This window comes from Apium graveolens, chromosome 4 (assembly GCF_009905375.1).
Source record: "Apium graveolens cultivar Ventura chromosome 4, ASM990537v1, whole genome shotgun sequence".
Classification (NCBI taxonomy): Eukaryota; Viridiplantae; Streptophyta; class Magnoliopsida; order Apiales; family Apiaceae; genus Apium; species Apium graveolens.
Window position 1 is genome coordinate 203,441,876 of NC_133650.1, and position 10,409 is coordinate 203,452,284.

A 10,409-nucleotide genomic window follows, 5' to 3' on the forward strand; every position below is an offset into this window, starting at 1 on the left:
ATATCTTGAGCATCCACTATCTATGATCCATATGACCTTCTTTACTTTGTCCTACATACAATGAGGATTAAGTATGTTTAGCAATCCAAGCAGTATTGGGTACTTTCTTCTTGTTAACAGATTTGGTAGAAATAGAATTAATGATTCAGAAAAATGGAATTCATTGATTGATGTGCATTTTCCTTTTTAGCTGAGGACTCAATATTGACTTCCTTAAGATCTACTCTCAGCTTGTGGCAACTTGTCATTACTTTCATGTTGCAAGGTATGCAATAAAACTTGTCACAGAATGAGTAGGGATCATCAGCCTTTGCTTTATTGTACTTGCATGCTCCCAATCTTAGCTCACTAACAGCATTTTTACAAAGGTGAGTCAGGTGATTTGTAGAGCCATATTTCTGACACTATTTCCCAGGAGCATCTGCAACATATACAAAGTTATTGCTTTTGTTTATACTAATCTTCCCATTTCTGTTTATCTTCTTCTTTCCTACATTCTCAGTATTAACCTCCTTGATTGGCTTCTTGGGGGTTTAATCCACCATGGGATTTTTCTCAAGTTTAGAAGGTTGAGTTGTTTCTGCACATTTCTTTTCTTTGTCCTCATCAACAAGTTCTTGTTTTAAGATCAACTCCTCTTCACTGATATTTACTTCACATGCTTTGAACAGTGGTGAACCAACCTTTCTCAACATAGCTGGGACATCTTCACTTGCAGTTGTTTTTCCTTTACCACCTTCAACTTTCTTGTTATTGTTCAAAGCATCATAGTCCAAGCCAATATCTATGTTTGCACATGGCTTGTTCTTCTCATGGTACTGACCAACTAACTGAGATGCATTCTTGAATGACTTCAGTTTCACCTCATTCTTCTCTGTCTTTTCTCTTAACATAGCTTCTATTTCTCTAGCACACTTCAGCTTGTTCTTTAGATATTCATTCTCTTTCTTGACTGTCTCAAGCTCCACAAGCAGTAGCTCAAACTCTTGTTTCTCACTCTCAAGCTTCTCATTAGATTTTGATAACGTACTGACCTCCTCAGTAGCTGCTACCATGCTAGTATGGATGTGGAACATTTTTATGCTCATCTTTTCAACAGTCTTCTTATATTGACTTTCATTTAAATCAATAGTAGTAAGAGTTGGTACATGTGTTTTTGATGAAGATGACTCTTCTTGCTCCAAGTCCATGAGTGCATAGTTTCCTACTTCCTCCTCATCATCATTATCTGAATCATCCCAACTTTTTCCTTCTGCAATATAAGCTTTACCATGCTGCTTTCTTAGAAGAGCCTCATACTTTGCCTCCAATTCAAGATATGCCTTGTCCTTTTTTACCTTCTTAAGTTTCCTTCATTCTGTAGCAAAATGACCCAATTCATCAAAAATGAAGCACCTGATCTTTGACCTGTCAACATATCCTTTTTTGTAGCCATTTTTGCTTCTAGAGTTGTACTGAGCTTTTACCTTCCAACTGATGTCCTTGTTGGATGTTTATTCCTTATTTTTAGAGAACTTTGGTTTCTTTACTTTAATGTTGGAGAATTTCCTTGCTAAGTAAGTCATGGACTGATATAACTCATCAAGTTCATCCAAGGTATTGAATTCATCCTCTTCAAGTTCAAGAACAACTTGCTTCTTTGGTTCCATGTTCTTTTGCTCATTTCTTGAAGAAACTGGAGTCTTGATTTCTTGTTCATCATTAGATGACTGGATGTCATTAATAATTAGTGCATTTGATCCATCAACAAGGTGCCCTTGACCAACTCTTAAAGATTTTCTTTGGATCATTTACAGTTCAAAGGTTTTTAGAATACCATTCAAAACCTCCAGTGTCATTCTGCTCAAGTCTATCCCTTCTCTTATAGCTGAAATCTTCTGTTCTAGATGTTCAGGAAGGGTGAGAAAAAAATTCAAGTTAACCTCCTCAGCTTTATAGTATTTGTCATGAAGCTGCAAGTCATTAATCAACTTATTGAATCTTTCAAAAACATTAGTTATACTTTCTTTTGGTTTATCCATAAAACCCTCATATTGAGATACCAGTATTCTCCTTTGGTTGGATCTAACTTCCTCTGTACCTTCACACAAAACTTCTATTTTCTCCCAGATCTGTTTAGCTATGTCACAGTTGATAATATTATTGTACATGACATTTTCAAGTGACTATATCAGAATTAATTGCAGGCCACTATCTAGATAGACTTTTTTTTCTCAGTTTATGTGTATTTTGAAGGATCTTTAGGACCATAATGTGCTGGGATGAACATGTCTCCATATATAGATTCTTCAATCCTTTCTATAGGAGTGAAATGTCCATTCTTCAGAATCTGAATGTATAAAGGATTGGCCATCCTTAGAAACAACATCATCTTCTTTTTCTATAACATGTAGTTAGTCTTATCAAAGGCTGTTATCTTGTTACTTCTAATCTTCTGTGTATTCATTCTTCCAATATCTTCAATCTGTTTGCTTTTAGATTTTGTTCTGATACCATGATAAGTGGATTTTATATACATTTCGAACGCTTCATATCGGCTTAAATTGATGATTTAACCTCAAGTATGTGGTGTTTCTAATGCATTTTGTGTTGAGTATGTGCAGGGATTTAGTTAGAGGCATGAATGGACTTCTATATGCTTTTATGGTGATAAGAGATCAGGAAATGAAGTGTGAGCGCTTGTGAGAAGATCAGAGTGAGAAACAAAAAAAATTGCAGAATATTTCTAGTAGCTAGACGCGCCAACATCTTTTCCAGTAGCAAAGCGCTCTCGCGCTTGATCTAGGCGTGCACGCACTAGGTCGGGCAGACAAAATGCTAATTTTAGTATGTTTTGGATATTCTGAGCGGCCAAGTCAACCTGGAGCATATAAATAAAGAAAAGGAGATGAATTAAACAAGAAGGAAAAGGGGAGAACTCTGAAAACCAAAAATCACTCAAGACAGATAAGAAGAAGAAGATTTAGTTCTACATTGTTCTTTTGTATTCTTCAAATTAGGCGATACTTTGGATGCTCATTTCAGATTTATTTTCTAAACCTTAATACTTTAATATTCTCTTGTAGTATTTAAAACCTTTTTAGTATCATATTTTCATTGGAACCCATGATGACGAGCCATTCGATTATGAACTAATCGTTATCGTGGGATTTTAACGGATTTATTTATGGAGTTTAGTAGTTGATTGCCTAAAGTTTTCAGTGTGTGATAAATTATTGATTTCCTAGTATGGTTATGCTTAATCTTCTTGGATGAGTAGCTAACATCTAAGTTGTTTGTTAATCTCTTTTTAATGTGAAAGTGGATATAGGGGTTTAGAACTTGCCATGCTAGCATAGGTTCATAGATGTTTTGTCATGCATGATTCGTAGTGCAATTTTAACCATCTTACGCTTCTGTATGTGATCTCAATGGATAACTTGCTCTTAAACCATTATGTTTTCAAATCTTATAGACCTATAGGGTCTAAACATGATTGGTGTCTGCCAGCTTCTATCTAATTTATGGATGCTGAGTAGTAAGGTACATGTATATTGAAAGATAGCGCGTACTAATTTCGTATTATCTGATTAGTTATCATAACCATCACATACTATGATTAAAGGCATAAACTCTGTACGAAGTATTTAATGAAGTTGGAATCCCATGTTTTATTTCATATAAGTAACTTGATTTTAATCTCTTAGTTAATGCAGTCTAGCATAATTACTTTTAGATAATCAAACTCAGTTTGATACTTATCTTAGCAGTGAATAATAATCATACATTGTTGCGTAAGTGCACATTATGAATTAAACCAATCTCTGTGGGAATGAACTAAACTTAATCTTATACTACTTGTGACCGCGTACACTTGCGTGTTTTTGTGCGAACAAGTTTTCGGCGCCGCTGCCGGTGATCAGTGTTAAATTTAGTTTATGTGCTTATCATCAGTGGTCGTTAAAGTCACTGACTCAGAATTATTTCTCTTACCTATTTTACTTTGCTTGTGTGTGTCAGGTATTCGAGCGAGCGTGCATGCGAACACGTTCTCAATCTCGTAAGGACACATTAAAAGAAGTGATTATTGCAATGGGAGAACCAGCAGCAGAAACGAAAGCATTGAAGGATTATTCTCAACCGGAAATCAATGACATTCAGTCTAGCATTGTCAGACAAGCCATTTCAGCTAATACCTTCAAAATCAAGCTTGGCATGATTCAAATGGTACAGAATTCAGTCCAGTTTGGTGGAGCTCCAACGGAAGATCCCAATATGCACATTAGGGATTTCATCGAGATCTGCGACACCTTCAAGTTCAATGGTGTTTCAGAAGATGCTGTGAAACTGAGACTTTTACCATTTTCTCTGAGGGATAAAGCTAAGAGTTGGTTGCACTCTCTACCAGCAGGTTGTATTGTGACATGGAAGGATCTTGCTCAGAAAATTTCTTACTAAATTCTTCCCTATGGCAAAAATAGTTGCAATCAGGAATGCTCTTACTCAATTTACATAGCAATCGGGGGAATCTTTATGTGAAGATTGGGAGCGCTACAAGGAGATGCTTAGGAAGTGTCTTCATCATGGAATGCTTGATTGGATGGTAATCAATTGCTTCTATAATGGTTTGGGAGCACAGTCAAGACCCATGCTCGATGCAGCATCAGGTGGAGCCTTATGGGCCAAGAGCTATGAGGAAGCTTATGAGCTAATTGAAATGATGGCTGCTAATGAATATCAAAACCCAACTCAGGGACTTCCACAAGGCAAGGTAGCAGGAATTCTGGAGGTGGATACAACTACGGTTATAGCTGCTCAGCTAAAGGCGTTGACTATGAAAGTTGATTCTCTGACCAACTATGGAATTTATCATATATCAAGTGTTTGTGAGCTTTGTACATGTACACATGCGATGGATCAATATATTATATCTAGTGAGTCGGCACAGTTTGTGAGCAATTTTCAGAGACCGCAACAACCAGTTCCTGCCACTTATCATCCTAACAACCGACACCATCCTAATTTCAGCTAGAGCAATAATCAGAGTGCCATGCAACATCCATAATAGCCTTATCAGTAGTTTGGAGCCAAGCCATTCAACCCTCCTAGTTTTTAACAACAGTATGCACCAATGTAACAATTTCAGCAACCGGTAATGCAACAACAATCTCATGGAAGTGCTGGTCAATCTGCAAACGAAAAATCTGAATTGGAGGAATTGAGGCTAATGTGTAAAAGCCAAGCGGTTTTGATCAAAACTTTGGAGAATCAAATAGGACAAATTGCTAATGCGCTGCTGAATCGACCACAAGGAACTCTTCCTAGTGATACGGAAGCTAACCCAGGAAAGAGGGAAGTTAAAGAACAGTTGAAAGTAATCACTTTGAGGTCTGGAAAGGTCGCTAACCATCAAAAATCAGAATCTGAAAATTTCGGCAGAAGCCAAGCGCGCCCGCGCTTCATACAGGCACACCTGCGCCTGCCCCTGTACCAGAAATTATAAATTTTGATGATACAGCTGATCAGAAGGATGGCGAAGCGGAAACGAAGAAAAATTCTGCTAAACATACTAATCCTGAGCAGAATACAGGAGACAAACAGGTCTATCCGCCTCCTCCATATCCTAAAAGACTTCAGAAGCAGAAGTTCGACAAGCAATTTGCCAAGTTTCTGGAGGTTTTCAAGAAATTACATATTAACATACCTTTTGCGGAAGCTCTAGAGTCGATGCTGAGCTATGCTAAGTTCATGAAAGGTATTCTATCTCGGAAGTTGAAACTTGAAGAGTTGGAAACCATTGCTCTAACGGAAGAGTGTAGTGTGGTGCTGCAGCAGAAACTGCCTCCTAAACTTAAAGATCCAGGAAGCTTCATGATACCATGTACCATTGGCGAGTTATCTTTCGACAAGTGTTTGTGTAACTTGGGAGCTAGCATCTATCTGATGTCATTGTCTGTCTTCAGGAAACTTGGTTTGCCTGATCCAAATCCTACAAACATGTCCTTACAACTGGCTAATCGGTCCATCACTTATCCGCGAGGTATAGTGGATGATGTCTTGGTTAAGGTGGATAAACTCATCTTCCCTGCTGATTTTGTCATCCTAGACTTTAAGGAGGATAAGAAGATTCATATCATCCGGGGAAGACCATTCTTAGCTACAGGCCGAACTTTGATCGATGTGCAAAAGGGAGAACTTACAATGAGGGTTCAGGATCAGGATGTCACTTTTAATGTCTTACAAGCAATGAAATTCCCCACAGATGAAGATGAGTCCTATAAGGTAGAGCTAATCGAATCTGTATTGAATTCAGAGCTTGATAAATTACTAAGGTCAGATACCTTACAGAGGGCTTTAACAGGAAAATCTGATAGTGAAGGCGAAGAAGGGGCAGAGCAACTTCAGTTTTTGAATGCATCTTCCTGGAAGAGGAAGTTGGATTTGCCATTCCATCTCTTGGATTAGCAGAGCTGAAAAATTCTCAGGAGCGTCTTAAACCATCTATTGAAGAAGCCCCCACACTTGAGTTCAAACCACTGCCTGATCACTTGAGGTATGCTTTTTTAGGTGATGCATCTACTTTACCTGCTATTATTATATTTGACCTTTCAGGTAGTGATGAAGACAAGCTCTTACGAATTCCGAGAGAGTTTAAATCAGCAATCGGGTGGACTATAGCAGATATCAAGGGAATCAGCCCTTCCTATTGTATGCATAAAATTTTGCTTGAGGAAGGAAGTAAACCTATCATTGAACATCAGAGAAGACTCAATCCTATCATGAAAGAGGTGGTGAAGAAAGAAATTCTTAAATGGATGGACGCAGGGATCATCTATCCTATTTCAGACAGTTCGTGGGTGAGCCCGGTGTAGTGTATGCCCAAGAAAGAAGGCATTACCGTTGTGTCTAATGAGAAGAATGAGCCCATCCCTACTCAAATAGTCACAGGGTGGAGAGTATGCATGGATTATCAGAAGCTGAATAAAGCCACCAGGAAGGATCATTTTCCGCTTCCATTCATCGATCAAATGCTTGACAGGTTGGCTGGTCATGAGTATTATTGCCTTCTGGATGGGTACTCAGGCTATAATGAGATTTATATTGCCCCAAAAGATTAGGAGAAGACCACTTTTACTTGTCCTTTTGGCACTTTCGCTTTCCGTCGAGTTTCTTTCGGGCTCTCTGGAGCACCTGCTACATTTCAGAGATGCATGATGACCATATTCTCTTAAATGATTGGTATTAATGTGGAGGTGTTCATGTTAGACTTTTCTATTTTCGGGTCTTCTTATGATGAGTGTTAGCATAATCTGGGCTTGGTGCTGAAAAGGTGTGCTGAGACCAATCTGGTGCTTAACTGAGAAAAATATCACTTCATGGTGCAACAGGGTATCATTCTTGGGCATAAGGTATCTAGCAAAGGGCTAAAAGTGGATAAGGCAAAATTTGGGTTTATTGAAAATCTTCCTCCACCAATCTTAGTTAAAGGAATCCGCAGTTTTCTTGGTCATGCGGGTTTTTATCGGCGATTCATTATGGATGCCATGTATGACATTCACCGCCGTTTTGCAGAGGACTTGACACGGGCTCTAGGTACTGCTTTTTGAGCTACTGGTGTCGAGGTTGATTGGCCAGTTTTTGGAGCTAGCACAGTGTATCTGTAATATCCAGGACATAGCGTGTAATTATTTTTATCAATAAATAATTATTATGTGATTATTATATGATTTTTGATGAATTATCTGATGATTGGTGTGGATATGTGGATGTTTATATGTGGAAAAGTATAAGTATGTTAAATTTTTTATGTCTAGAATAAAATATAGATAATTGTGATATTTTTCTGGTAATTTTTTAACTGTTATATAATTTTATAATGATTTATGAATTTATTAATTATTTTCTGAATAATTACAAAATATTTTATAAAGCCGGGAATCGTCTAACTTCAACCGTTTTTAAGTTTTTACAACCCGAAACTCTTCCGAAAACTCCTTTCTAACCTAATCTGGTAATTCCGGACATTTTCCGTGTTTTGACTTTTTCGATCCGAATTACGGTTTGACCCGTGCGCGGCCCGGCGCAAAATTTTCGATATGATAATCATTTCGATAAAGCAACAAAACTCGTATTCTCGAGAGACGAGATAATATTACATTATTTTCGAATAAAATATTTTATAAGAAGCTCAGTTTGGATAATTATCCAATATAAGTATCAAATCGGATCATTTTTGCAGTTACTTAGTGGCTAAGTAACTAATTTATCGATCCAAAACGATCTAACACGAACCAATATTCCATAAATATAAATAGCCCTTTTCATATTTCATTTTATTCGTATAATCATAATCGATCAGTAAAAATACATAATTTACAGAGAAAACCCTAACTAATCGTCACGTTCTTTATAATCAAACGCAAGAACGAAGGCGTTATCGAACTCCGATTCAAGCGTGCAATATATCAAATCGAAGCTCTCGAAAAACTCTTTCTGAATCAACCATCTATTTCTGTGCAGAGATCAAGGTATTTTTCTTATTTAATTGTTTGATTTCGAATTATTTAAAGATTAAATTATGAAAATTTGTCCTTGATGTTGTTGATATGATTTGATGCTAGAATCATGTAGATCTTTTCTTCCTGGTCATTTTGGTATATTATATGACTAATTTGGAGTTCAATAACATATAGAAATTGATGTTTGATTCTCGGATTTTAAAATTAAGGTTTATAGATTTGAATGTTCTTAATTGAAATATGGGTATTTCTTTGTTTAGGGTTATAAGTTAAAATTGATTACACCATATTGTAGATCGTTTCAAAACAAATCGAATGACATATAGATAGCTAACAAACGATTAACGGATTGTCCCAATCGAGTTTCACCGGAATACGGGCCCAGGCGACGACATAATTTTCCGATGATTACTACGTGCAATTCGTTCAGTATTTGACAATTCTGTTGCTACAGAGGTGTTCCTGGAGAAAAGTACTTTAATCCTTGTCATTTTGAAGCAATTTTGGGCAGGTATCAGGTCGCCGGAAAAGCTCATGGCCGGCGACCATGGCTTCCCGGCGACGGAGGGGGGGTGACTGTAAATTTACAGTTTGACCCCCGAACTTTTGCATAGTTTGCATAATCAGTATTTCGGTTTTAAAAACTTGCAAAAACCAGATTACTGTTTTAATTATTTTCAAAAACGATATTATGTTATTTTAAAAATCAGAAAATTGTTTATTTAATTATTTTAAATTCAGAAAATTCTTTTTTAATTATTTATTCACTTAAAAATAAATCTGACTTATTTTATTAATTAATTTTAATTAGTTTTTAATTATTTTAATTAATCGATTAATTTAATATTAATTGATTAATTAATTAAATTAATTATTAATTGATTTTAATTGATTTAATAATTAGATTTAATTATTTATTTTTGATTTAAAAATTCCAAAAAATAGTTTCGAGCTTTAAAATATTATTTTAAATTATTGTCAAGGCTCGATAATTATTAAAAAATTATTTTAAAGTCAGATTCGGGTGTTTGAACTCTATTATTTAATTATTAAATGATTCGGAGACCCGTTTTAATTTCGAAAAATGTTCAAAAATTCATATTAAATACCTGGAAGATCATTTTAACCCTGAATCTTCTTTGAAAAATTATTTTGAACGAATATCTTGTGTGGTATGTGCTACGTGCTTTCTGATTGATGTGTTATATGCCTATGTGGTTATTATTTGACGGTTTTTGCTGTAACTTTCAATCCGTAAATCGGATTTGGGTAAAATGAAGGGTAGATAAAAGTTTATGACATTTATCTGACGATTAGAATGATATGAGATTGAGCATTTATAGATACTTGTGATGCCTAGAAGAATAGACGAGGCATAGAAGAAGAAAGTCAATGATCCATAAATAGAACTGAAGCATAGAAAGAGAAGGCAAATGATTGATGAATAGAAGCAAGGCATAGAAGGTGAAGAAAAATGATTGATGAATAAAACTGTTAGATGAGTACAAGTAAAGTTGGAAATCATCTATGATAAGGCAAGTACTTCTAAACCTTTCTTCGAGATATTTTTGCAAATATTTCTGAACTTTCTCATATCATGTTGCTAGTATTCAAAATAAATCTTGTTTTATATTGTAAGTGCTTTAAATTGTTCAACCTTGAACCCTAATCATCTCATTGAACTTGAGTTGTAAGCCTTAATCCTTGTAAACCACCAACGATTGATTTCCCAAATATTAAACTATACAAATACGATACTACTCCACAAATACATACCCACCATAAATAAAATACTGAAACCGAATTACTTGAGCATACAGATGCTGATATACCCTATACTACCCTATATCTTCAAAGATCTATACCCTGCTTTATCATTGGACCATTGTTCATCAGATACTTGATTCTTCA

The 10,409-nt window shown here is 35.9% G+C and overlaps 1 non-coding gene across 1 annotated transcript; it reads right to left on the reverse strand.

The window, feature by feature from the left end:
• Positions 1-4,462: 4,462 nt before the first annotated feature.
• LOC141721890 (small nucleolar RNA R71) lies at positions 4,463-4,569 on the reverse strand. The gene has a single exon (XR_012574932.1). It is a non-coding gene; the product is annotated as a small nucleolar RNA R71 (small nucleolar RNA).
• Between the last annotated feature and the right edge of the window lie 5,840 nt (positions 4,570-10,409).